The 24,558-nt window shown below is 43.8% G+C and overlaps 1 long non-coding RNA gene across 3 annotated transcripts; it reads left to right on the plus strand.

Moving 5' to 3' along the window:
• Positions 1-3,155: 3,155 nt before the first annotated feature.
• On the plus strand, positions 3,156-21,906 carry LOC136318645 (uncharacterized). 3 transcript variants are annotated; one of them, XR_010728104.1, is made up of 6 exons: positions 3,156-3,232; positions 5,641-5,969; positions 13,043-13,200; positions 16,327-16,533; positions 18,557-19,218; positions 21,022-21,906. It is a non-coding gene; the product is annotated as an uncharacterized lncRNA (long non-coding RNA). The 3 variants fall into 3 exon arrangements; XR_010728103.1 differs by lacking the exon at positions 3,156-3,232 and adding an exon at positions 3,523-3,638; XR_010728105.1 differs by lacking the exon at positions 3,156-3,232 and adding an exon at positions 3,523-3,638 and having other exon boundaries at positions 18,713-19,218.
• Positions 21,907-24,558: the final 2,652 nt, after the last annotated feature.

Here is a 24,558-nt window from a genome sequence, read left to right on the forward strand (position 1 = left end):
TGCATTGTTCTCATTTTTCACCTGGGCTGCCTTCTTTCTCTGTGAAAAACCAGCTGGATTCTTTCTCTAAATGGGGTATTCTTCATTGAGTGGACACACAATGGGCCTCTTTCACCGGCAATTCAGTTTCTAGTAACAGAGACCGCGGGCCTGCCAGCAATCCCCTTGTGAAACTGGCGTGCACCGGCTTCTGAAAACGAACCGTGGGCACTGACACCTGGGGAAACGGGGCCCCACTCATGTGTGGGGCTCCATGAGAGCCAGGCGCTGCTTTGGCCCTGGCAGGGAGAGAGATGCTGGCTGGGCTCCCTGCCCACACTGAGGTCCCCTGCACTTGCTCTCCACAAGGGGAACCAAGTCTTTTCTCTATGTGGCTCACCACAAACCTGAGTCTGGCAACTGCTGTTTGAGCCAGGAACAGGTATCTACCTGTGTGACTTTCGGTGAGTGGCGCAACCTCTCTGAGCCTTAGTCTCAGGCTGGAACACTGGGAACATAGGATGATTGTGAGGATTAAATGACATGATGGATGCAAAATGTGGGCCACCTACACTTATGTGCCAACTACTAACTTAAGGCCCCTTTATATATAATCTGTAATTGAACCCAGAGAACTAAATCAGCAAACTAGCTGTTGTAGATTGTTATCTAGTGTATAAATGAGGATATTGAAGCCCAGAGAAGCAAAGAAACGTGTCCAACATTTCTCAGTCATCAAAGGAGCTGGACTTTGAACTTAGGCCTCCCACAGCGAGAAGTCAATGGTGGGTTAGCTGTTACTGTATCACCAGATGTTGCTTGAAATTCAGGTGGGAAGAAAGGAAAGATGGCGTAGGGCATGGGGAAAACTTTTCTTATTACTTTGGAGGTTGTATTCATAGCCATGATGTTCAGCCAGAAGCTGAAGGGTTTCTTGCCGAGAACAGGGAAAAAGAAACCAATTTTTGCTGAGATCAACTATGTGCTAGATGCTGTGCAAAACCTCTTTCATGTACATTTCTGCATTATTTGTTCCGCAGGACTAAATCTGCAAGGGTGGTGCTGTGGATTTTTATCTCTACTTCGGGGATGAGGATTCAGAGGCTCAGAGAAGTTAAGCAACCTGCCCAAAGTCACAGCATATTTAAGCTGGACTTCGAACCACGGTCTCTCTGGCCTGAGAAGCAGTTGCCCTCTTGCATTTGCCTGGCCTTACTGTGTGTGTCCTGTTGACCCTGAGAACGGAGGTCACCGGTGTCTTTCCAGTTCACTCACTTCCTTACGGATTCCTTTTCAATTTCCTAGGTCCTGCAGCAGTCAGAAAGGGCGGTTTCCTAGGTGAAGTTTCCTTGGCAGCCACGGCAGGAGGAAAGTAGCGCTGATGCTAATATTAATAATAATAACAATAATTATGACTAAGTTTGAACACTGTGTTCTAAGTGCTCAGTGTGTTCCGGACACTGTTGCAAGAACTCAGTAGACCTTATCTCATCTAATCCTCGCAGCACTCCTGTGTGGCTGGGATAATGACTCTCCCCGCTTCTGCCAATGGATACTGGCACAGATCAGTTCCGCAGCTGGCCGAAGGTCACACAGCCTGTCACTGTGGAGCAGGGCTTTGCACCATGTGCTCAAACCCAGAAGCCACTTGGCAGAACTTGCTGGAAGCAGCAGTCGGGGTCTTTGTGCCTCCTGACCTGACTTCTGATTGACAGCTGCCAGAAGGGGTGTTCCGTGGGGGAACGTTCCCTGGGGTGGGGGTCACTCTCCTTTCACTTCGTTTTGAGGAAACAGTTGTTCCCAGAGTGTGGGATTTGGGGGTGAACTTGAGAGGGCACTTACTTTTTTCTGCCTGTAGGTTTCTGGGGACTGGCCCCTGTTTTACTTGGCCCTGACCTGCTCACTCGCTGGGATCTCAAACCTACCGAGTCCTTCCCTCCCCTTCTTTAACGCGGAGAGCTCCCTTTGTAGGAGGAGGTGGGTCTCCTGTGCTTTCTCTCCTTGTACCCAGGCCACATCCTCCCTGCAGGCCACCTCTGTGTCCCCAGACCTTGGAGCCAGGAGCTGGACCCAGATGGTGGCTTGGAACCCTTGCATGTCTCTGGCCAACCAGAGCCACCAGCCCAGCTCCGGCCCTGGGCAGCTTGGCTCTAGTGAGTGCCGCATTCTAGCCGGGGGCTCGGTGTTATGTCAAAGCGGCAACTATGTGCCTGGAGTCACGTTGCTGGGGAGGGAGATGACAGTTTCCCTAAAAATAAAAGAGTTTTATTCAGTCTCCTCACTTTCAAGGGGGAGAAAATATACTAGCATTCCTTCTGCCCTTTATAGTCTCTACTTTAAAAAACTACAACAAAAACAAACTCTGCCTTAATCATATTGTGAGCAGCAGTGATTTATTGAGAACTTACTGTTGTGTGCCAAACACTTTACAAATATCATCTCATTTTAATCCTCTTAAAACATTTTGAGGGGAAGGACTTGATTATCCTGCTTTAACAGTTGAACAAACTGAATGTGGAGAGATTAATTTGCTCAAAGGCACACAGTAAGAAGTGCCGAGTGAGGATCTGAGCCCGGGTCAGCCTGACCCCAAAGCTCTTAACCACTGTGCAACTTTTCACCTGTCTCCTTACCCATCTTCCCCTTCCTCCGGAAGTCCTAAGTGTCGCACGGATGGGTGAGCACTTGGCCAGTCTAAGTGACATGGAGAGCTATTCTAGCTGCTCTTTTCTGCCTGCCCACATGGTGTGCCTCTGATTTCTTTAATTTGGGACCAGAGGGATCTTGTGCGGTTTGTTTGGGGCAAAGTGTAAACAAGTCATTTGTTTTTCTCTCTCAGGTTGACCAGAAGAGCCTTGTCATGTGTGAAGGTGCATACACACTCGCATGTTCCGCCCTTCCTTGCTCCTCCTGACAGATAGCTGGTCCTGTGCCCGAGTTTGATTCATTTCTGCTGAAAAACAACCTCGACCTGGAGATAAGAATTCACTCAAGCAAGATTGGAGGGTGAGATAACATGGAGCTTGCAATGAGTTCATTTTAACTGGTAACTTATTCCACCCCAGAGTTCTCATGTGTGAGAAGTGAGCTCGGGGCTGGACAGGCGTGCAAGGGAGGCTGGGAAAGCAGTTAGCTTCTCCTGGGGAGCCCGGGGCTTCCTGCTGTACATGCGTGGGAACCCACACTGTGGGCCAGACCGACACAGAGGCCAGGCACGGCTGCTGGTGCAGGCCAGGGGGCCATCCATTCTGCAGTAGGCATTCCTTAGCTTTGTGGAGTCTAGCCTTTCTGCATATCTTCTTAGTTTTGATTCTGCATTCTGAGTCTTGATTCCCCAGTGGAGGAGCTTTCTGTGGGCTTTCTCAGACTACTTATAGCTGGGGCAGGAGTCATGACATAGACTCCTTCACTGAGCCCAGCCCCCGCCCCCTGCAAAGCAGACTTTGCTCTTGAAAGGGGATATATGAGGAAGGCAGCACTGCAATAGAGCTGTTTTCAGGGGCAGCAGTGGTTGGTGTCCTGGCAGAGTCAGTGTGTGGCACAGTCCAGGGGTGGTGGCAGGGGCATCTGCAGAAGCACCCCTGCTGCGGGGCTTGAGGGGTGTTCTTGTTCTTCTTTGTGGCGGAGCATCCAAGTCTGACTCTCAGACCCTCCAGGAGGTTTGTGAGCTACTCAGTACCCTATTCGTTTGTTAAGGTTTGCCTGATGGTCCAGATGCGGGCTACCTGTGCATGGTCCACGGATGCTGGCATGTGTGTTCTGCTGTTGCGGGGTAGGGTGTTCTCTAAATGTTGATTAGATTCTGTAGGTTTGACAGCATGGTTGAGTTCTATGTTTCTGTTGATAGTCTCTCTAGCTGTTGTATTAATTGTTGAAAGAGGGGTGCTGCAGTTTGCAACTACTGTTTTGATCTTTTCTATATCTCCTTCCAGGTTATATTGGTAAAGTATTTTGCAACTCCATTTGATGAATAGTACTCTTTTAGGAATACCAAATCTTTCTTGTGAATCGGCCCTTTTGAAATTATGTAATTTCTTCTGCTTCTGGTGATTTTCTTTGCTCTGGAATTTTTCATATAATTCTATATCCTGCTTTCTTTTGCTTAGAGTTTGCATGACATAGTTTTCCCATCCTGTTACTTTCAGCCTACCTATAGCATTCTTTTGAAGTCTGACAGCCTATAGTTGAGCCATATTTTTAAGTCTACTAAACAATCTTTCTCATTTAATCTCTGTATTTAGACCATTAACACTTACTGGTTTCACAGTTCTTAAGTATATTATTTTAGTTTTTCTTTTCTGTTCATTCTCTTTTTTTGGTTTATTTGTTTGTTTCTGTATTTTATTTTATCTGTCTTCCTGTAGGTTACTTGAATATTTTTTAGAATTGCATTTTGATTTATCTGTTATGTTTTCAACTGTATCTTTTTGATAGCTCATTTAGTGGTTGCTCTAATATTACATTATATATACATAACTTATCATGGTCTACTGCTGTTGAATTTTACCGATTCAAATAAAGTGTAGAAACTTATGTCCCTTTAAGTCCTTCACCCTTCACCATTTATATCGCAATTGCCTTAAATATTTCTTCTAAATACATTTAGAACTATGTCAGATAATATAATTTTTTTTGCTTCAACCATTAAACATAATCTAGAAAACTGAAGAGAAGAAAGATTGCTGTATTTACTCCAAATTTTATACTTAATGGGAGAAATAGGGAGAAGTATGTCTAGTCCATATTCCTGAAAGTAGAAGTCACAATATCCCTTCATGAACTCCCTTTCTGCTGAAACTGGCCACAGTGGGCTCTGTTGTTTGCAGCAAAGAACCCTGATTAACACACTACCCCTTTGAGAAGGGCAGAGACGCAGAAGAGCTATCCCTTTAAGTAGGCATACTGGTCTTACCAATGAGTTTTTCAGAATTTAAACTGAAAAGAGGAGTGGTTTTCCTCTTTTTCTTCCAAATTACAGAGCTTGTCTTCTGTACACAACCAAAATGTTTTTTATTACTATTTTTTATTTAAAAATTAGTATTTGGTTTTTGTAGAGAATTTAGAAAATATAAACAGAGAGCATCTCACACTAGAATAACTGTTGCTAATATTTATATACCTGATGCATATATAACAAAAATGTAATGCTTAGTAAACTGCTTTTTCACTTAACCAGATAGCTTTCTATCTATTCATTCTAATAAATATAGTTTAGATCATAAATTTTTAATGGTTACACACCATTCCTTTGCAAACATAGCTATTTCCATATCTGTTCCCTACTGTTGAACATGTCGATTATTTCCAATTTCTTTGCACTGTAAACAATTCTGCATGGAACATCTTTGTAGATAATCATTGTGCACTTGTCTGGTTATCTTACCCCCTAGAAATGCAATTGCTGGGCTGTCAGGGATGCACATTGTTTTAAAAAGAGCTTTGATACAAATATTTACAGAGCCTTCCCATCCTGCTTGCAGTCCCAGTGCCACCACTGGGCTCCCATTCTGCGACAGAGTTCTCTTGTTCACAGAGCCTGTCCCACCTTCAGTCTTCCCTCTTCTTCACCCTATCCCCCAGGGCTAGTTTGTGGCAGGTTGACATGTGAAAATTAACTTAAGTGTTGTGATACCCTCCACTTTCCACTTGCTCCCATCTTAGGAACCTTTTCCATTCAAGGCATGGCAGAACATCCAAATCGATGTGGCACAGTTTTAAGTCTAAGTGCTGAGCGTTCAGATGGAAGATGCGAGAGCAAGATGTGATCCGCCACTTCCTTCCCCATGCCTGACCTCTCTCAATCGTCAGAGAAGAAGAGAGGTGGAGATGGAGTCACTGGGTCAGACTTGAGTGCGAGTGGCCCTCTCTCATGTCTCCCTCCATCCTGCAAGATGAATCCTGGCAGGAGGGCATGATAGGATCTGCCTCCAAGTCATAAGGACCTGTGACGAGCATCCCAGTGTATAGTCTGGGGTGGCATCAAGCTGCAGGTAAGTTCTCTATTCATCAAATAAAGGCTGTCATAGAGTAGAAATGTAGTAGGGTAGGTCTAATGGGGAACAAAGGGTGTAAGGATGAACTCCCAATTTTCTCCTGGCCTCAGAGTGCTGAGGATTAGGCATCTGAATGTCCCTGTGGCATCAAGTTGGTGTGTGTAGGACGAGGCAGAGAAGAAGGAAGGACAGAGAGAAGAGAGGAGAGGAGAGGGGAGAGAGAAATGAGAGCTAGGAGCCCGACAGGTGCTCCTTGCCTGAATGTGTGTGAACCCCATGGCAGAGGTTGCTTCCAGGCATCTGATGAGGACATGGTTGCATCCCAAATAATTTGATTACCTGAGACCATGATAGATACAGAAAGTGAGGCAACTTCTTTTTTATTTTATTTTTTTGTATTCTTCTGAAGTTGGAAACGGGGAGGCAGTCAGAAAGACTCCTGCATACACCCGACCAGGATCCACCTGGCATGCCCACCAGGGGGCGATGTTCTGCCCATCTAGGTGTCGCTCTATTGCAACCAGAGCCATTCTAGCACCTGAGGCACAGGCCATGGAGCCATCCTCAGCACCCGGGCCATCTTTGCTCCAATGGAGCCTTGGCTGCGGGAGGGGAAGAGAGAGACAGAGAGGAAGGAGAGGGGGAGGGGTGGAGAAGCAGATGGGCACCTCTCCTGTGTGCCCTGGCCGGGAATCAAACCTGGGACTCCTGCACTCCAGGCCGATGCTCTACCACTGAGCCAACTGGCCAGGGCGGTAACTTTTTTTTTTACACTGTATATAGGGTGACATTCTCTCCCCCCTCCCACATTTAAAAACACTGATTTTGACAGGACAGATACCCCAGGTATAAAGTACCGTATTTCCTCATATGTAAGATGTGCTATTTCCCAAAAATTTTGGGGTCTAAAACTGGGTGCGTCTTATAGAGTAGTTGTAGATTTTTTTACTTGCATTTCCCCCTTTTTTGCACTTGTTTTTGTGCTCATTGTTGAAGACAGTGATTTGCCCTCAGACACAGATGAGGACAAGCTAATGGATGGCAGTTTTGACAGTGATGAAGAGTTGTATGAATGAGTTTAATAACTTTATGTAATACATTTTTTTTCAAAATTCGGGCCCCCAAAATTAAGGGGCATGTTATATATGGGAGCATCTTATACTTGGGAAAATACGGTATATGCATTGGAGAAAGAGTGGGGGTGGGGGAAGAATTTTTGTAGTTCTAAGTTCACGTTGATGGACAGTCTTTAACAACTTAACTTGTTTCTTTAAACTATGGCTTAAGAAAATGTTTTCCAGATTTGAGCCTCTACATAGCTCCAAACAAAAACTCCTTTTATTTCTACGTTATATATGCACAGTAGTTATCAAAATTTTCAAAGTACCAAAATTTTTATGGACAGCCAGTATCATGTAAAGCAAGTAAAAATCAGCTGGTGGGGTGGGGGGATGATTTCTATCAACCATCGGAGGTTCATAGGGGACTCTATGGGACCCTTAGGAGTCAACAGGTCCGAGGCTGCCATCTATGGTTATGCAGTGTGTATGCTGCAAAAAACTGCTGGCCAAGGAGTCCCTTGGGTGTTGAAGTCTGGCCCATGTTCCACTCCTTAAGACTTGGGCTTGGGAATAGGACTGTCCTTACCTGGGGATAAGGATGTCTTTTTCTTTGCACAAAGTACAGTCTATTTATAACCCATGTGTACACAGAGCAGTGTACATTCACAGGAGGATTCTTTTCAAATTCATTCACCCAGATGGGGCACCTTTTGTATACAGGCCCCAGAAAGGCACGCAATGACCCCGCATGAGCATACTTTGAAAACCATCATAAGTGTTTACTGCTACATAGATTTTGACTTTATAATTTTGAGTCCTCCGTTTGCTGGTAAATTTTCAAACAAGTCCAATACATTTCCTTGTCGCAGACTTAGCACATTACTGCCTGAGTGTGGGTGAGGGGACCGTTGCTTGTCGGAAGCATGGTGATGATAGTGTCATTATACTCTGGAGAAAAGTGCGGGCATGATTTTCTCTGGGCAGAATCCCCTGCTGTGATTTTTAGGATGACGATTAAAATCAGACTTAGGAGACCAAAAGATCACTTTAATGAAACATCCTTATTTTACAATCAGGGAATGATGATCCTGGGAACTTATGGCTCCTGCTCAAGGCCACAGGATTCTAAGTGGTGAAGTTGGGACTCAAATCTAAAGCTTCCTGGCTATGGTCCCAGGCTCCTTAGTTAAGGTCTTCCTCATTGGCCACCTTCTTTCAAAGACAGGTATTTACCCCTTGGAGATGCTCTGTGGCCCTTCTTCGAAGAAGGAGAATGCCTTACACATCAGGGGGAGCCTAGCATTGTGGTATCATGTGCTGTCGATGAAATGAGTGGTCTCTATGTCAGTGGCTTTTGCAGCATGAAAAGGTGAAGGCAGCCCTATTTCCTGGCCTCCAACATGGCCACCTTAAACAACAACAATAATAACAAACTAATGATTGTAAACACCATCATCATCTCGTTTGGTCCAGGTGGAGCACCTTTGATCTGGGGATCTCTAAGCATGTTGCCAACATAATCCAGCAGCTAGTGTCATTATATCCCTTTTATAGACAGAGAAAATAAAGCACAAGACATTTAAGTTAGAGGCTCAAGGTCACATAGGGCATCATTAGTTGAGACATGTGAGGAACTCAGGTTGTTAACTCTGAAATAAAATCTCTAGGCACTTAACAGGTTTTGGCTGGCAATGGCTGCTCTTTATGAGGACTGTATGTTTTTATGAACCATACCATAAAAGCAAATACTGATTATTACATTTTATTTAAAGGGTGTCTTTCACAATCTTAAATGTTGTGAGCATGCGGTGGACGCTGCCCTGCTCCCACTTGCAAATTCCACACACAGTCCTCTAGAATACTCAGGTGGGTCCCCATGGTTCAGGAAGGTGAACTTTCTCTACCAAGACTACTCAAAGTCGGCATTATACAACAGAAGAACCATTGGTCAGAGTCTTAGAGCACCTCAATTTGTCTTCTCCTTCAGCTTTATTGAGTTATAATTGACAAGTAAAATTGTATATATTTAGCATGTACAATGTGATGATTTGACATACTTTGTGAAATGGTTACCACAGTCCTGTTAATATGCCCATCCATCACCTCCCAGTTACCACTTTCTAAATGGTTCGAACACTAAAGGCCTACTGCTTTAGCAAATTTCAAGACACAGCACAATATTAAGTATAGTCGTCATGTTATCCACTAGAACCCCAGAAATTATTCATCTTATAACTGAAGACTTGTATCCTATGATTATGACCAGCCTCTGCCCATCACCTCCATTCCCCAGACCCTTGTAACCAGCATTCTACTTTCTGTTTTTGAGTTTGATTTTTTTTTTATTCTACGTATGAGTGAGATCATACAGTACTTTTTTCTGTCAGCTAATTCCACTCAGCAGGATGTCCTCTAGGTTTATCCATGTGGTTGCAAATGGCAGAGTTTCCCTCTTTCTTATGGTTGAATAATATTAAAATATAAGATGGCTTTCTAAATTTTTCTTTCCAATAGTACATTGTTAGTGCATAGAAACGCAACAGATTTTTTTGTAAATTAATTTTGTATCCTGCAATTTTACTGAATTTGTCTATTAGTTCTAAATGTTCTTTTAGTGGAGTCTTTATGGTCTTCTACATATAAGATCATGCCATATGCAAACAGATATGACTTTACTTCTTCCTTTCTGATTAAATAACTTGTATTTCTTTTTCTTGCCTGTTTCCTTTGGCTAGGATTTCTAATACTATGTTGAATAGAATTGGCAAGATTGGGCATCCTTTTTTTTGTTCCTGATCTTAGAGGAAAAGCTTTCAGCTATTAACCACTGAGTATATTACGTATGGGCTTGTCATGTATTACCTCTATTATTTTGAACTACATTCCTTCTATACATAATTTGTTGAGCGTTCTTATAAAAAATGTTGAATTTTATCAGTTGCTCTTTCTGCATGTATTGAGATGAACATATGATTTTTATCCTTCATTCTTTTAATATGATGTATCACATTTATTAATTTGCATATGTTGAATTGTCTTTGCACCCAAAAGATAAATCAAACTTGATAATGCTGTATGATTCTTTTAATTTGCTCTTGAATTATGGAAGCTAGTGTTTTCTTAAAGATTTTTGTATCTATATTCATCAGGGATATTGGAATGTAATTTTCTTTTCTTGGAGTATATTTATCCGGCTTTGGTATCAGGGTAGTGCTGGCTTTGCAACATGAGATTGCAAGTGGTCCTTCCTCTTGTGGTTTTTGGAAGGGTTTAAGAGGAATTGGTAGTAATTGTTCTTGAAATGATAGAATTCATCAGTAAATTTATAGGCTTTTGTTTGTCCAGAGGATTTAGATTACTAAATCAATCTCCTTACTTGTTATTGATCCATTCAGATTTTCTTTCTTCACAATTCAGTTTTGGTAGGTTGTATGTTTCTAGAAATTAATATTTTTTCTAGGTTATCCAATTTGTTGACATAGTTGTCCATAGCAGTCCTTCTGATTTTTGTATTTCTGCCATATTAGTTGTAATGTTTTCTCTTTTTTTGGGTGTGACAGAGATGAGAGAGCAGAGAGAGGGACAGATAGGGACAGGCAAATAGGGAAAGAAATGAGAAGCATCAATTCTTCATTGCGGCTCCTTAGTTGTTCATTGATTGCTTTCTCATATTTGCCTTGACTGGGGAGCTACAGCAGACTGAGTAACCCCTTGCTCAAGCCAATGACCTTGGGCTCAAGCTGGTGAGCCTTGTTCAAACCAGATGAGCCTGTGCTCAAGCTGGCGACCTCGGGGTTTTGAACCTGGGTCCTTTGTGTCCTAGTCTGATGCTCTATCCACTGCACCACCGCCTGGGCTGTTTTCTCTTTTATTTATGATTTTGTTTACTTGAGTCTCTCTCTTTTCTTAGTGTAGCTGAAGACTTTGTAATTTTGTTTACCTTTTCAAAAAACCAGCTTTTAGTTTTGTTGATGTTTTTTATTGCTTTTCTAGCCTATTTCATTTATTTCTGCTCGTATCTGTTACTTCTTTCTTTTTGATAACTTTGGGCTTAGTATACTCTTTTTCCTTTAATTCCTGAGGTCTAAAGTTAGGTTGTTTATTTGAGATCTTTTTCTTTTTCTTAATGTAAATATTTATTGATATAAACTTGCCTCTTAGAACTGCTTTTGCTGTATCTTAGAAGTTTTGGGGTATGTTATATTTTTATTTTCGTTTCATTCAAGATATTTTTTGATTTCTCTTTTGAATCTTCTTTGATCCATTTATTGTTCAGGAGTCTGTTGCTTAATTTCCACATATTGGTGAGTTTTCCATTATAATGCTGGTTCACACAAAGGCATTTTTGGGGGAGCTAATTTGCTCCTAGAACCATGTTTTTCAAGGGTGTCTGAAAAATGTTGATTTTTTTTCTAGCTCCTGAGTTACAGGAAATGGGAAAATAATGCCAACAATTCAATTTGGCACAAACACCATTCAAATGTCATATTACGTGGTGCATTAGTCAGGATAAGGTCTGCTATGTTGCAGTAATAAATAATCACAAAATTTAAGTGAGTTAATATATTAAATGTTGATTTCTCCCTCATCAGCTATCTGATGTAAGCTGATTGGCCTTACTCCTTCTTATAGATGCACCATTTAGAACAAATGACATTCAGGACACTGAGGGAGTGAAGAGAGAGACGGAGGAGGCACATCAGCCATTAACTGCTTTAGCTAAGAAGTGTCCCATGTCACTTACACCCTTAGTTTGTGCCCAGAGCAAGTCACATGGCCCATTCTAGCTGAAAGGTAGGCGTGGGAAATTATGGGAGCATGTGGAATATTTGGCAAACACTTCCTATCATTTGTAGTAAAAATGAGGTTCTTGGGTTCCAAGTTGAGGAGCCTGCCTGTCAATCTCTTTTTCTCTTCCTGAAAGCCTCTGAAGACAGAGTTCATATGGCTCCTTAAGTGCCAATCTAGACACGCTGCATATTATAGGATTCAGAGCTAGAATCTAGATATCTGTGTGGTGTCCTTGGCTTTATGGCTTGTGACTTTGAGTGGTCTCCTAATGGATGCGATGAGGGCTGGTGGAAGTATGACTTAAAATGTCTGACATCTGAAAGTATAGAAGTCTGCCCTCAGAATATTCATTCATTCCAGAAAGAATTATGTTCCAGACACCGAACCAGGGTCTGCTGGTAAAATGATAAACGAGTCTTAGCTTCTGTCCTCATAGAACTCACAGTCCAGTAGAGGGAATAGATAAGTAAATTCAAGTAGAATGAGGGCTCTCACTGGCGCAGAGAGCTTATAGTTTGGCAGTGGAAACAGTTAAGTAGATGTAGTAGGGTAAGAGTTCTCATTGGGTAACTGGGCTGCTGTGTCCATAGAATGGGTTCTGAAAGAGCCAGAGTTTTGGCCCAGATTCTGCCACTGGTGTGACCTGGGGCAGTTTCCTTCCACCTTCTGGGCTTTCATTTTCCCATCTGAGGATGGGGCCTCTCTGTAGTTCATGTTGTACTTTTACTGCCCTTTCACCTTACTTCTGTTTTTATTGTTGCTGTTTCCATCATCTGGACGTTCCAAGACTGAGAGAATGACCAGCATTGTGGTATAAAGTATGAATTGAATAATGTTAGAAAATGAAAGGCTAAAGGGGAAACCTATGTTTCTGTGTATTTTTTTTGTCCTTCTTTGGGAAAGTATAGCATCTTTGATTGAATACTTATTGGCTGAACTAACACAGAGATGTCTAGGAAGAATTCCAGAGAGGTAACTAAGTGGCTGTAAGAAATGAAAAGGAAAAAAAAAAATCTTCCTTAGGATCCCTGCTCCAGATGGATGCAGTGTTTCTGCAGATGGAGAAGGTGGAACTGGATATCCAGGGTCAGCCCAGGGATCTTGAGGACAGATGGGCTGAGTAGGGGCGAAGTGACTTCTCTTGGTTAATTCTGAGCCTGATCCACATGCTTCTTCGAAAGAGAGGTTTTCTTCTCCTTATTTTTTCTCATTGTTCAGCAGGTGTTGGTGAAGAGACTGCTACCAGAGTCCCAGTTGGTCCTTACAACAGCCTTGGTGAATGGAAGGTAAAGGATGCTGATCAGTAGGAGATGGCTGAACACCTGAGGACTAGCAAGAATGAGTTCTTTTCCACCCCTGGTAGCCTTGGAACCCAGGTGAGTATTGTAGCCATGGGATAAGGGTGCCTCAGGGAAGCTGTGACCAAAGCTCAGGGACACAGCCACCGCCACAAAACTGGTCCAGTAGGGAGGGAGTGGGGGAAACAGCACTTGCTTCTCTCTCCCCCTGTCTCCCAAACTCCTCCTGGTGCCTCCCATTGGCTGAGAGTACCTAAAGGCAGAGGACAAAGGAGGCTGGTCACGCAGTCCCTCATGGTCAACCTTTTGAGGGCTAAAGCAGGGCCTGGTCCTGGGGGCGGGGAGGGGGGCTGCAGAGCTGGGAAGCAGAGCAGAGTCAACACCAAGCGAGAGGCTCTTCAAATTCTCATGGCCTTGGGACCAAGAATCCAGTCCCAAGCAAGCAGTTGCTCAAACACACACACCAGCCCTCTCTTGCTCTCTCCTGCAGCAAGAGCAAAGGATCCATGGACCAAGTGGGTTGGCTGGGCAGAGGGATGCCCACGCTGCAGTAGGGAGTAGAGGAGAAACCTGATTTTTCTGACATGTCTTTCCCAGGAGACGAAGGGTAGGCATGGACTTACTGGTCCACTCTCCCAAGACAAATCTATCTTTTCACTTTTGGGAAGGGGAGGATAACAGACATTTGCCAGATGTCCATTACATGTGGGTATGAAACTTGCCTTTGTGCATGTTGGTTGCCTGTGAATCCTATGGTGATTGACTTAAGAAAATCAACAGGTACGGGCCAGCTGCCTTTGAGAAAAGCAGGCCCAGCTCTAGGAAAGCAGGTGACGTTAAGGAAATTCAACTGGAAGTCTGTCCTTTTTCTGTCATTCCTGTGAGACCCAACCTGACACCATGAGCCAAGGACCCACATGTCTCTCCCATCAGGAGGAAAACAAATGTCTGATGAAGTTATTCACTCCGGGTGTTAGGAACTTAATGGGTCACCCCTCCCAGGAGTTCTGTGTTTTCCAGGATGGCCAGAGAGTGGGTGGTGCTAACCCAAAAGAGTGAATCACTAATAATGGAATCCCAGGCATTTGAGGAGATCCTATTTCTGGGGTGGGTTCCCTCTTGACATTGTTCATGTTATACAAAGGTGACAGCCACATATTGTCCCCCAGAAGGGACTGTCCCTGTGGGTATAGTCACAGTGGAGATGAGAGGCAACTCCAGGCTGAAGCCAGGGTCTAATTTCTAAAACCAAATTCATCCCTTTGAATGAGAGGTGGCTTAAATGTCCGCATAGCCTGCCCGAGAGTAGGGAAGAGTCCCTGCCCTCCTCTCTGAAGCTGGATTCTTGTCAGCTGGAACACACTGATGTTCTTATGCAATGTCCCTGTTGGCAGAAGTGTTTGGGCCCCTTGTTTTCAGGGCTATGCCGTTTCCAAGAAGGAGCCGTGGCCTTTGAGTAGCACTGGGCTACTGAATAGCAGCCCTGGTGCCAAATGAAGGAGCCAAGAAGGGGCAGAGAAGAGGAAAGTCCTGACTTTTACGCGAAGATGAGACAGCTGCTCCCGTGGCAGCCAGGGTGACACTCCTCCTGTCCTGCAGTGGCCTCGAGGTCAGACTGGGGTCAGAGCCAGGTTGGGAGCAGGAAGGGTACCAGCCAGGCCAAGTGGGACAGAAGGGCAAAGTCCCCAGCACCCAGGTGGGAAAATCTGAGAAAAGCCACTGTCATCAGGAGCTGGAGGCTCGGTGGAGAATGCCCGTCAACGTCCAAGCCCAGCACCTCATGAAGCCCATGGGGAAGGTGTTCCTATTACGTTCAGCAATATCATCGACAATAATCACTGCTTCCATTTACTGAGCATTTCTGCCAAAGCCTTTTACATATTTACTTAAGTCCTCAAAAAGGTTCTATTTACCCAAAACATATTTATTGAGTTCCTACTTGGAGTCAGGCACAATTCCAAGTGCTTAAGGCAGATTGAGGGACAGTGGTGACAAAATCCCTGTTCTCACCGCAACGCCGCTATTTGCAATTAACAATGCACAACTCTAGGGTGCGCCATACGCATAGGCTACTTTGTGAACGCTGGTGCCCTGGCATTGGGCAGCCTGGCAGCCCCTCTCTGTGGACCTTTCATTCCAGTGGAGCTCATAGAATACCAATGAGGAAGGTGTTACTATCTTCCTGTTACATAGAGGTGTCGGGAGAAGAGGGATGGCAGTAACTGTGCCAGGCATTTGCCATCCCTCGCCCAAACGGTCATGAAGATTGCTTTCCCAAAAAAGATGCTGCCTGGGTAACTTCAGTCCAAGGCTACATCGAGAGAAAGATGAAATTTGCTTAGAACCAACCCAGCTGCCCTCTGACACTCTCTCTCTCCCAGTCTCCAAAACTCAAGTAGATTGTTGGTCCCTCACTAGTGTTTCAGCCCCTGCTTTTCCTCCAGGGAGTTTATGACAAACAGTCTAAGGGGTTTACTTTTGTGTGTGTGTGTGTGTGTGTGTGTGTGTGTGTGTGTATTTTAATTAATTTATTTTAAAAATTTATTTTTGAATTGCAGTTTACATTTAGTATTATTTGGCATTAGTTTCAAGAGTAGAGCCTAGTGGTTAGACAATGAGATACTTTACAAAGTGAAAGTATGTAAGTCCCCCTGATATTTCCAGTATCCACCCGGCACCGTACACAATGATTACAATATTACTGACATTTTCCTGTGCTGTACTTTACAAAGGGTTTACATTTTAACAGAAGTCAAAGTACTCTCCGAGAGCTGACGGGCGGGAACGGACAGAGTTGACATCTGAGGTAAAGTCTGCCCCCTCTGCCCATTTAGACACTTTGCTATGACTCCTCTATCGTTGCTCATAGCCAAGGCATCCCATTTTATTGTGACCTCTCCATGGAATGGCAGAGCATGGTTCTGTGCTGAGTCACAGACCGGCCTCTGGATCGATGGCCCTCAGTGTAGACTGAACGTGACTGACTCACCGGTATCTATTTGTCTCCGCCACCGACCGAGCTGGTTCTGGAGGCTCTGCTGAGACCTCTCATTGCTCCATATTCTCTCTCTTACTAATGAGGCGTTGTTCCTTAATTACTAGGTGCTGGATACCAGCATTAATTTCCTTTATTTCAGGGGATTTAGCAAAGAACTCATGAATAGTTCTGTGCTTCACGTGAGCTGCCTGATTTTTCATTTCCAGGCGTGCAAAGGTCACGGAGCTGACAAGCAGGGCCAGCGAAAGGTAACTGGGAAGCCGAGGGCAGGGAGACGCGGAGCGAGGCCCACAACACCCACGGGTGTGAAATTCATCTTCGTCAGTGAAGCGTTCAGGCTCTTGGATCCAAGTCCCCTGGCTCGTCCGCTGCCTTGTTTAAAGAGAAAAAACAAGGAGTAGCAGGCGCTGCAGGTAATTCAATATTCTAAATGATGAATATGAATGAAATTATGGTATTAAATCACTAATAGCCTTTCTGTGAAAAGTTATTCCAACAGGGATGAGTCTAAATTTTCAACCTCGGGGTGTCCCAGCTCCTGAGCATCACTGAGCCCTCAGTGATTCAGAGTTTCAAGGCCTAAGGGTCCTATTCCTGAGAAGCAGAGAACAGAACAAGTTTGCTGAAATGTGTTGGCTGGCTACAGGATCCATCAACAAATTGTCTTTTTTGGATTAAATTCAAGATTTTTTTTTTTAACCAATGGTTTCTTTGTTATGAAAGCTGAAAGGTTAAAGAAGGTAGAGGCTAGTTAGTTGCCAATTAACAGATGGGCTTTTTCTCTATGCCTTGGAGAAGCTGTGTCTGACGGCAAACTGAATGTCTGCTCTTGGCGATGTGTGGGCCACATTCAGTACAGAGGGCCTAAGATTGCCATGGTCATTATCCTCAATACGCTCTGTCATCCTGAGAGGTCACTGAACCTCTTTGAGCCTCAGTTCCCTCCTCTGAAGTGAGCAGAGGACTCAGGCAAGGCAAGATACTAACCTAAGTGAAGAAAGTGTATTATTGTTACCCTTAAAAAACTTTAGGAAGACATTAGACATGTTTTTATTCAATCTCATATTTAAATTTGTTTTTTAAATATGGTTTATTGGGTTTTCCAGGATGGAGTAAATACATTCCTTTGATACATTTTAGAGAGTACAGAAAACTAGAAATAAGAAAAAAGGTCACACAAAGTTCTCCCATCCATATATAACTTCTCTTAAATTTTAGTTTATTTTCTTTTAGTCATATTTTTGTGCACTTTGATCACAGTAAAATATACACAACATAAAAATTGCCCATTTTAGCCATTACTAAGTATATAGTTCAGTGCCACTAAGTAGATGCACACAGTTGTGCAACCATGATCACCATCCGTCTCCAGAACCTTTTCATCCCAAAGTGAAATTCTACTAACTCTACCCACTAACCCATAACTCTCCATTATCCCCTTCCCCAGCCCCCCATAACCACTCTTCAGTATTTTTCTCTATGAATATTACTGTTCTAGATGCCTCATCTAAGTGTAATAATTTCTAGTCATTTTATGAATAGGTCTTAAAAAATATGAATTGAACCCGATGAATATGGAATTCAGTGTCCAAATTTCTTAACATTTTAATGTATTTTTGTATTGTTACATCCTCAATACAAAAATATTTTTGATGGCTGAACATTATCAGGTTGAGTGAATGCATCATCCATCATTATTCTTTTATAGCAAGGGGTCCCCAAACTTTTTACAAAGGAGGCCAGTTCACTGTCCCTCAGACCGTTGGAGGGCCGGACTATAAAAAAAAACTATGAACAAATCCCTATGCACACTGCGCATATCTTATTTTAAAGTAAAAAAATAAAACGGAAGTAGTACTGTACGTGAGCGATGCCGCCACATATAGTACTCCAGGAACACAGGATACGGATGCATCCTGTGCTCCTCTCACTGACCACCAATAAAAGAGGTGCCTCTTCCAGAAGTGTGGCGGGGTCCGGATAAACGGCCCCAGGGAGCCGCATGCGGCCCGAGGACCGTAGTTTGGGGACCCCTGTTCTACAGTTTTTAATCGTTTGCACTTTTAAAGACAGTTGTGGCAACATTGTTTTGTGTAAAACTTTTACCATATTGAGGATCACTTCCTTTGTGCAGATTCAAGACATTCATTACTGGCTTAAATGGAATGAGAATTTATTTTCAGGCTCATGATCTCTATTACCAGATGGCTGGGGGAAAATTTTTCAGAGGGTGCCTTTCACAGGTAGTGCAGGTTTTCTCCTGGGGCCGTGAGGTCCTAGTCTCTAAGATGCTGACAGCCTGTACGGTTGATTAAGGCCTTGACACTCTGGGAAGGTGAGAAGGGCAGGCCTGCTTCCGAAATTCCTTTGTAGGAGAGGCTTAGGGATGCTGATCTCTTCACCAGGGGGAAGAGTTTTCCTTGTTTTTTCCTTTAGATTGTGTGTGTGTTTGGGACGACCTGGATGTTTGCTGACAAAGGTTATGGAGTACCTAAAGCTGCCCTCCGAGCCACGCCTCGGCTCCTCCACCAGGGCAAGGATTGAGACGAGTGACCTTTCAAACCTCCTCCACCTGTGTTTCCGTGATCCCAGAGTCATGCCACTGCGCAGCCCACCAGTTGGACCCAAGGACTTCAGCGGCCTCACGTCAGCCTGGTCCATCCATCTCTTTTTCTGTTTCATCCCTATTGTCAGGGCGGTGTGGGCCCGTCCTCTCCCTTCCCAGGAAAGCCCATGTCACAGGGAGCACTCCTGCGCGTCTCCCCGATGCTTTCTTGGTAGCACCGTCTGATGACACTGCTCCCGCTGCCCTCAGCTGCTCTCCAAGAAGACGTCACAACTGCAAGAGATCCCAATCAGCCCATTTGTCCCTGGGGCCCTGTGTGCTTTGGCGGCCCAGCCGGAAAGCCGGGCCTATTTTTACCTGTCATGGTGATACTATCTTCAGGTGTAGTTGGAACTGAGCTCTTGGTGTGGAAACTCTTACTCAGAACAGAAAGGGTTGAAGAGAGCTTGGAGGCTGAACTCCGGGAGGACTCTTGCCGGAGGCCACTTGGCGGGGTGACTCTGGTTTCTTGGAGCAACAGTATGGCCAACAGGTGGGTGTTTCCTTCGGGAGAGATTTCCTGGTTTTTCAGTAGCTGTGGGCCATGGTGAACACTGCCATTTCCTGCCTTCTCTGCATTATTTGATAAATGTGTGGGTAGGCTGTTCTGTGGTTTAATTACAATGGCAGAGCACTCACCATTGTTGGTTCTCGTCCCTGTGGGAACCCTGGTCTGCACCTCACTGTGTTTCCCTTGAAATGTTGTTTGGGGTTCTTCAAACTGCTTCCTGCCCCTCCGGCCAAGGACACTGAGATTTTAACCAGATTTGAAGTCAATGGTCTTACCCTTGAGAGCCACCTGTGTGTGGAACATGTTACAACTGTTAGCCACACCCATAATATTAGCTGAAAGGTACTTTCAGAGGACATTTATTTCAATGATACATGAGGTTTCTTTTCTCAATTCTTCCCTGCACAGTCTATGCAATAATTAAAAAAAAATTAGATCCAGTGTGTTTCCTTTCTTCACTGTATTTCTCATGTGAGGTTGATTCTAACACAGCAGCAAACAAATCGATGCACATTTACCAGACAAAGTCATGATTTCACAAATGAAACAGAATACAGTAATTTCTATGGAGTCCAAAATTGGTCATTCTTTTCCTTTCTCAACTGGAATGTCAGTTTTGACAGGGCTCAATAGAAAAAAAAAAGGTGTGACCTTTTTTTTCTCTTACATTTTAATGATCATGGAACTAAAGCATACACAGAAGTTGGCAGAAAAATTAATGGGAGTTCCACTTTCAAGCTTCAGTAATGATCAACACTTAGCTAATTCTGCCTTTTTTGGTTCCTCACCCATACTCTCTGACTCCAGATCATTTTGAAGCATATCTTAGACATCATGTGATTTCACACCTAAGCATTACATTATGTTTCTCTAAAAGATAAGGATTACTTTTGAAAATACATATACCTGTCTCTGCTCTTTAATGAAGAAAAGTTTGAGGCATCTTCATAGCAGACTCAGAAAAGGGGTGAAATTATACTTCTTTAAAATGTTTATTAGACAACTAATCTGTTATTGCTGCTAATATAGGTGCGTTTGTAATTTGTTAAATAAACTTCAAGAGAGGCCATTATAAAGGATATGCTATCATTTTTAGTCACTTGTTGAAATCAAGAATTTAAGTCTACAAAACACAATTATTATCACGATTCAGAATTATACACATTGAATATATTTTCCCAGAGGTAAGCTCACATCCGATTGATTTAATTTCCTTAACTATGGGGCTGGCCACATCTTAGTTTGTCCAGATGGGTGGTCTCCAAGCTTTTTTGACTGCAGATTTCTATCAGTAAAGAGTTAAGTATGTATCCATAATATGACTCATTTATTCATAAATTGTATATAAACTCTATTAGGATGGTAAATTAAGTGTATGATAAAACATAAAGTAGAAACTGAAGGATGAAATAAGTAAAAATGAATAGCAGTTCTAATATTTTCCTCCTGCCCTAATGAATCTTCTTGGAAGCACCCTGGTTTGAAAACCACTGGGGAAGCCAGTGAGAAGCAACACATATCTCTGGACAGGCTGGGTTCAAATCCCTGCTTCATCATTCCTTAGCTTGTGATCTTAGACACATCACTTAACCTCTCTAAATCTATCTTCTTATTGGTCATATGAAGATGCTAATACCTTACAGGGTTTTGTAAGATTTAATGCTTATACAGTTCCTGGTACGTGGTAAGCATTCGATTCATTTTAGTTAATAATAATGCTGATAACACAGCAGTAGAGGGCTGGACTGGGGCTAGGTTTTCACTGATTTTTTTTTTTTTTTACAGAGTACTACAGCACGAAGCACGCGTGGGCACTCACCCAGGTGTTGTGGAGCTGATGATGGTGATGCTGTGATGACAGTCACTCACAGGGCTGCTCATGCTGGGTGTGATCAGTAACACAGTGTGCATATCTCACTCACTCTGTTTTATTTGTACTGATGATAATGGTGATGGTGTGAGGATGGTTACAGGGATGGTCACATGAGGGTTGATGAATACGACCAGAAGGAGAAGTCAGTCTCCACCGGAAACACATCATCAAACTTACACTTGTTTTTCCTAAGAACCCTTCCCTTAGCCACCTGACAAATATGCTGACTAACTTGTTTGGCTGTGTCTCCCTTCCTGGCCTCTCTTTCTTGCTGATCTGTTTCGCTGCTGTGCCCTGCTGCTGTGTTCCTGTGTCTGTCTTTCTCTACGGCCTGGTGTGATGCTTGCCCGAACACAGGCCTAGCAGACGCCGGAGCCCTGTGCACTGCAGGGCGTCATCTGCCCGCGGCTGTTTGATGCGATGTCATGGAGCCTGCCTCTCACACCCTGAGGGCTGCTGGCTGAGTGCTAGACACCTGCAGAGTGTGGCGCTCTGCGGCCTCGTGCAGGATGTGGCCCATGGCTTTCCTGTTATGAGAGAGGGCAGGCATTGCATTGTAGGGAGCAAACCTGCACTGGGGCAAACTTAGGGCAAATGCCCCAACCTGGTCAGGCAGGGGCACCTGGGAAGCACGTGCCCAGGAAGTGTGCCGTTCAGCAGGCGGCCTCCCTTGCCGTGACCTCGGGGGCCTCCTGGGAAGGGCTGGATCCCCGAGGGTGTGCAATCCCAGAAAGGCGTTCTTCTTTCCAAAGTCAGGAAGAAGGAAAGTTGTGTTGAGCCCAGTGGTGCCCAGAGATAGGCTGAATTGAAATAAAAACTTGCCTTAAGTGCTTTGTGTGGGGACTTGTGTGTTTTTTTTCCCCATTAACCTTGTCTACTGGGCTTTAGGAGAGGAAGCACCCCCCTTACCACCCCCCCTTCTCTAGGAGGGTTTCGGACTTCACACCTTTAAAAAACTCACAAGTCTGAGGATGCTCTTTCAACATGAGCACCCAGACTCTTGCTCTAGATTTGATTTGGGAATTCATCTCTTTAGCAAACTCCAACAGTAAGTAGCACCTCATCACCTCTTCTTTTTCATTTTTTTCTATAGAACACTTTGTATCCACCGAGGATATTCTTCTTCTTCTTTTTTTTTTTTTTTTTTACAGAGACAGAGAGTCAGAGAGAGGGTTACATAGGGACAGACAGACAGGAACGGTGAGAGATAAGAAGCATCAATCATCAGTTTTTCGTTGCAACACCTTTCAGGGGTCGTCAAATTTTTTATAAAAACCGCCCACTTTTGCAGTGCTGGTCAACCTGGTCCCTACCGCCCACTAGTGGGCATTTCAGCTTTCATGGTGGGCGAGCAACCATACAGCACCGCGATTGGCCCACAATGAAAGCTGAAACACCTACTAGTGGGTGGTAGGGATCAGGTTGACCAGCATTGCAAAAGTGGGCGGTTTTTATAAAAAGTTTGACGACCCTGCTAGTTGTTCATTGATTGCTTTCTCATATGTGCCTTGACTGCGGGCCTTCAGCAGACTGAGTAACACCTTGCTTGAGCCAGTGACCTTGGGTCCAAGCTGGTGAGCTTTGCTCAAACCAGATGAGCCCGTGCTCAAACTGGCGACCTAGGGGTCTCGAACCTGGGTCCTCCGCATCCCAGCCCGATGCTCTATCCACTGCACCACCGTCTGGTCAGGCCTCCACTGAGGATATTCTGAAAATAAGCTGTGACACCTGAAAATATATACTTATCTCTTTATATCAATTTTGCAACTGGGTTGTTGCTCATGTCTCAAAATTAGTATGGGTTTCTGTAGAATATCATGTTCTTAGAATACTAACCAGACACAAATTATTCTTTAACACAAGACTACTATTCTATTGATTTGAAATAACGGTATCAGTTCTCTACTTAATGCTAAATATTCCTGGGGCTGAAACATACTTATCTAATAATCAGAAAGTCATGCTGTTTCAAACAATTTGGAACTGCCTTTCCAAAAATATTTCTGAGAGACCACAGGCCAGGGAAGAGGAAAACATTTTTTTTGGTGACTCTGATGGGCTAGACTTTACCTTTTTGATGGTCACATGAACAACAGCTGTCCCCAAACTTTGTTTTTTAAACAGAGGTGAGAATGAGTGCTAGATCACTCTCCGGCTGGGAACCCGGAGCTTTCCGCCTTTACTTAACCGCATTGCTTTGGCTAAACATGGCAGACGCACAGCTCACATTTTTCATCTCCCCTTCTCGACTCCAAACCCTCATGATAGGAAAGGAAGAAAACATCAGAAATCTGTCCATGAACTAATGCATAGATAAGCAAAATGTGCTATACAATGGAAAATTATTCAGCCATATAAAATGAAGTACTGACACAGGCTACAATATGGACAAACCTTGAAAATGTAACGATAAGGAAAGAGGTCAGTCACCAAAGGTCATCTACTACTGTATGATTCTGTTTGTTTGAAAAACTCAAAGTAGGCCAATCCATAGAGACGGAATAGATAGGTAGCTTCCAAGGGCTGGGAGGAATGAGGACTAGAGTGAATGTTTAATGGGTATGGGATTTCCTTGTAGGTGATGAATGTGTTTTAAACCTAGGTAGAGCTAAGGGTTGCACCACATTGTGAAGGTACAGATTGCCAATGAACTGTGCACTTTAAATTTGTATATTATGTTGAATTTTACCTCAATTAAAAAAAAAGAATAGGCTAAGACAAAGATAAAAGGGGAAATGAGACATCTTTGGACAAGACATTTCAACAAATATAAGGATAGGGCAAATATTAGGAGAATTGAACTTGCCAGAGCAGAGAAAGCAATAATGTAAGTGATGGCAGAGGAGGGAGAAACAGAGCAAGGCTGGTGCCAGTGGGGGAGCAGGCTACTTTGCTGGTCAGAACCACAGAAAGGCCGAGGCTTGGAGATATCAGGCGCTGCGGCAGGTGGCAAGAAAGAGCAGGATGTAGAGAATATTGATGACATCGGATCACTTATGACAACGTGGATGGACCTTGATAACATTATACTGAGTGAAATAAGTAAGTGAGAAAAAACTAAGAAATATATGATTCCATACATAGGTGGGACATAAAAATGAGACTCAGAAACATGGACAAGAGTGTGGTGGTTTACGGGGGTGGAGTGGGGTGGGGGGGAGAGGAGGGAGGGGAGAGAGGGGGTGGGGGGAGGGGAGGGGCACAAAGGAAACCAGATAGAAGGTGACGGAGGACAATTTGACTTTGGGTGAGGGGTATGCAACATAATCAAATGTCAAAATAACCTGGAGATGTTTTCTCTGAACATATGTACCCTGATTTATCAATGTCACCCCATTAAAATTAATAATAAAAAAGGTGAGAATTTGGATGCCAAGGTCTTCCTTTCCCATGCCAAACAGCCAGGAGACTTGTGTTGTTTGCCCCTTTGGTCTTGGTGAGACCTAGCG

This window comes from Saccopteryx bilineata, chromosome 1, assembly GCF_036850765.1.
Source record: "Saccopteryx bilineata isolate mSacBil1 chromosome 1, mSacBil1_pri_phased_curated, whole genome shotgun sequence".
NCBI classification, from domain to species: domain Eukaryota; kingdom Metazoa; phylum Chordata; class Mammalia; order Chiroptera; family Emballonuridae; genus Saccopteryx; species Saccopteryx bilineata.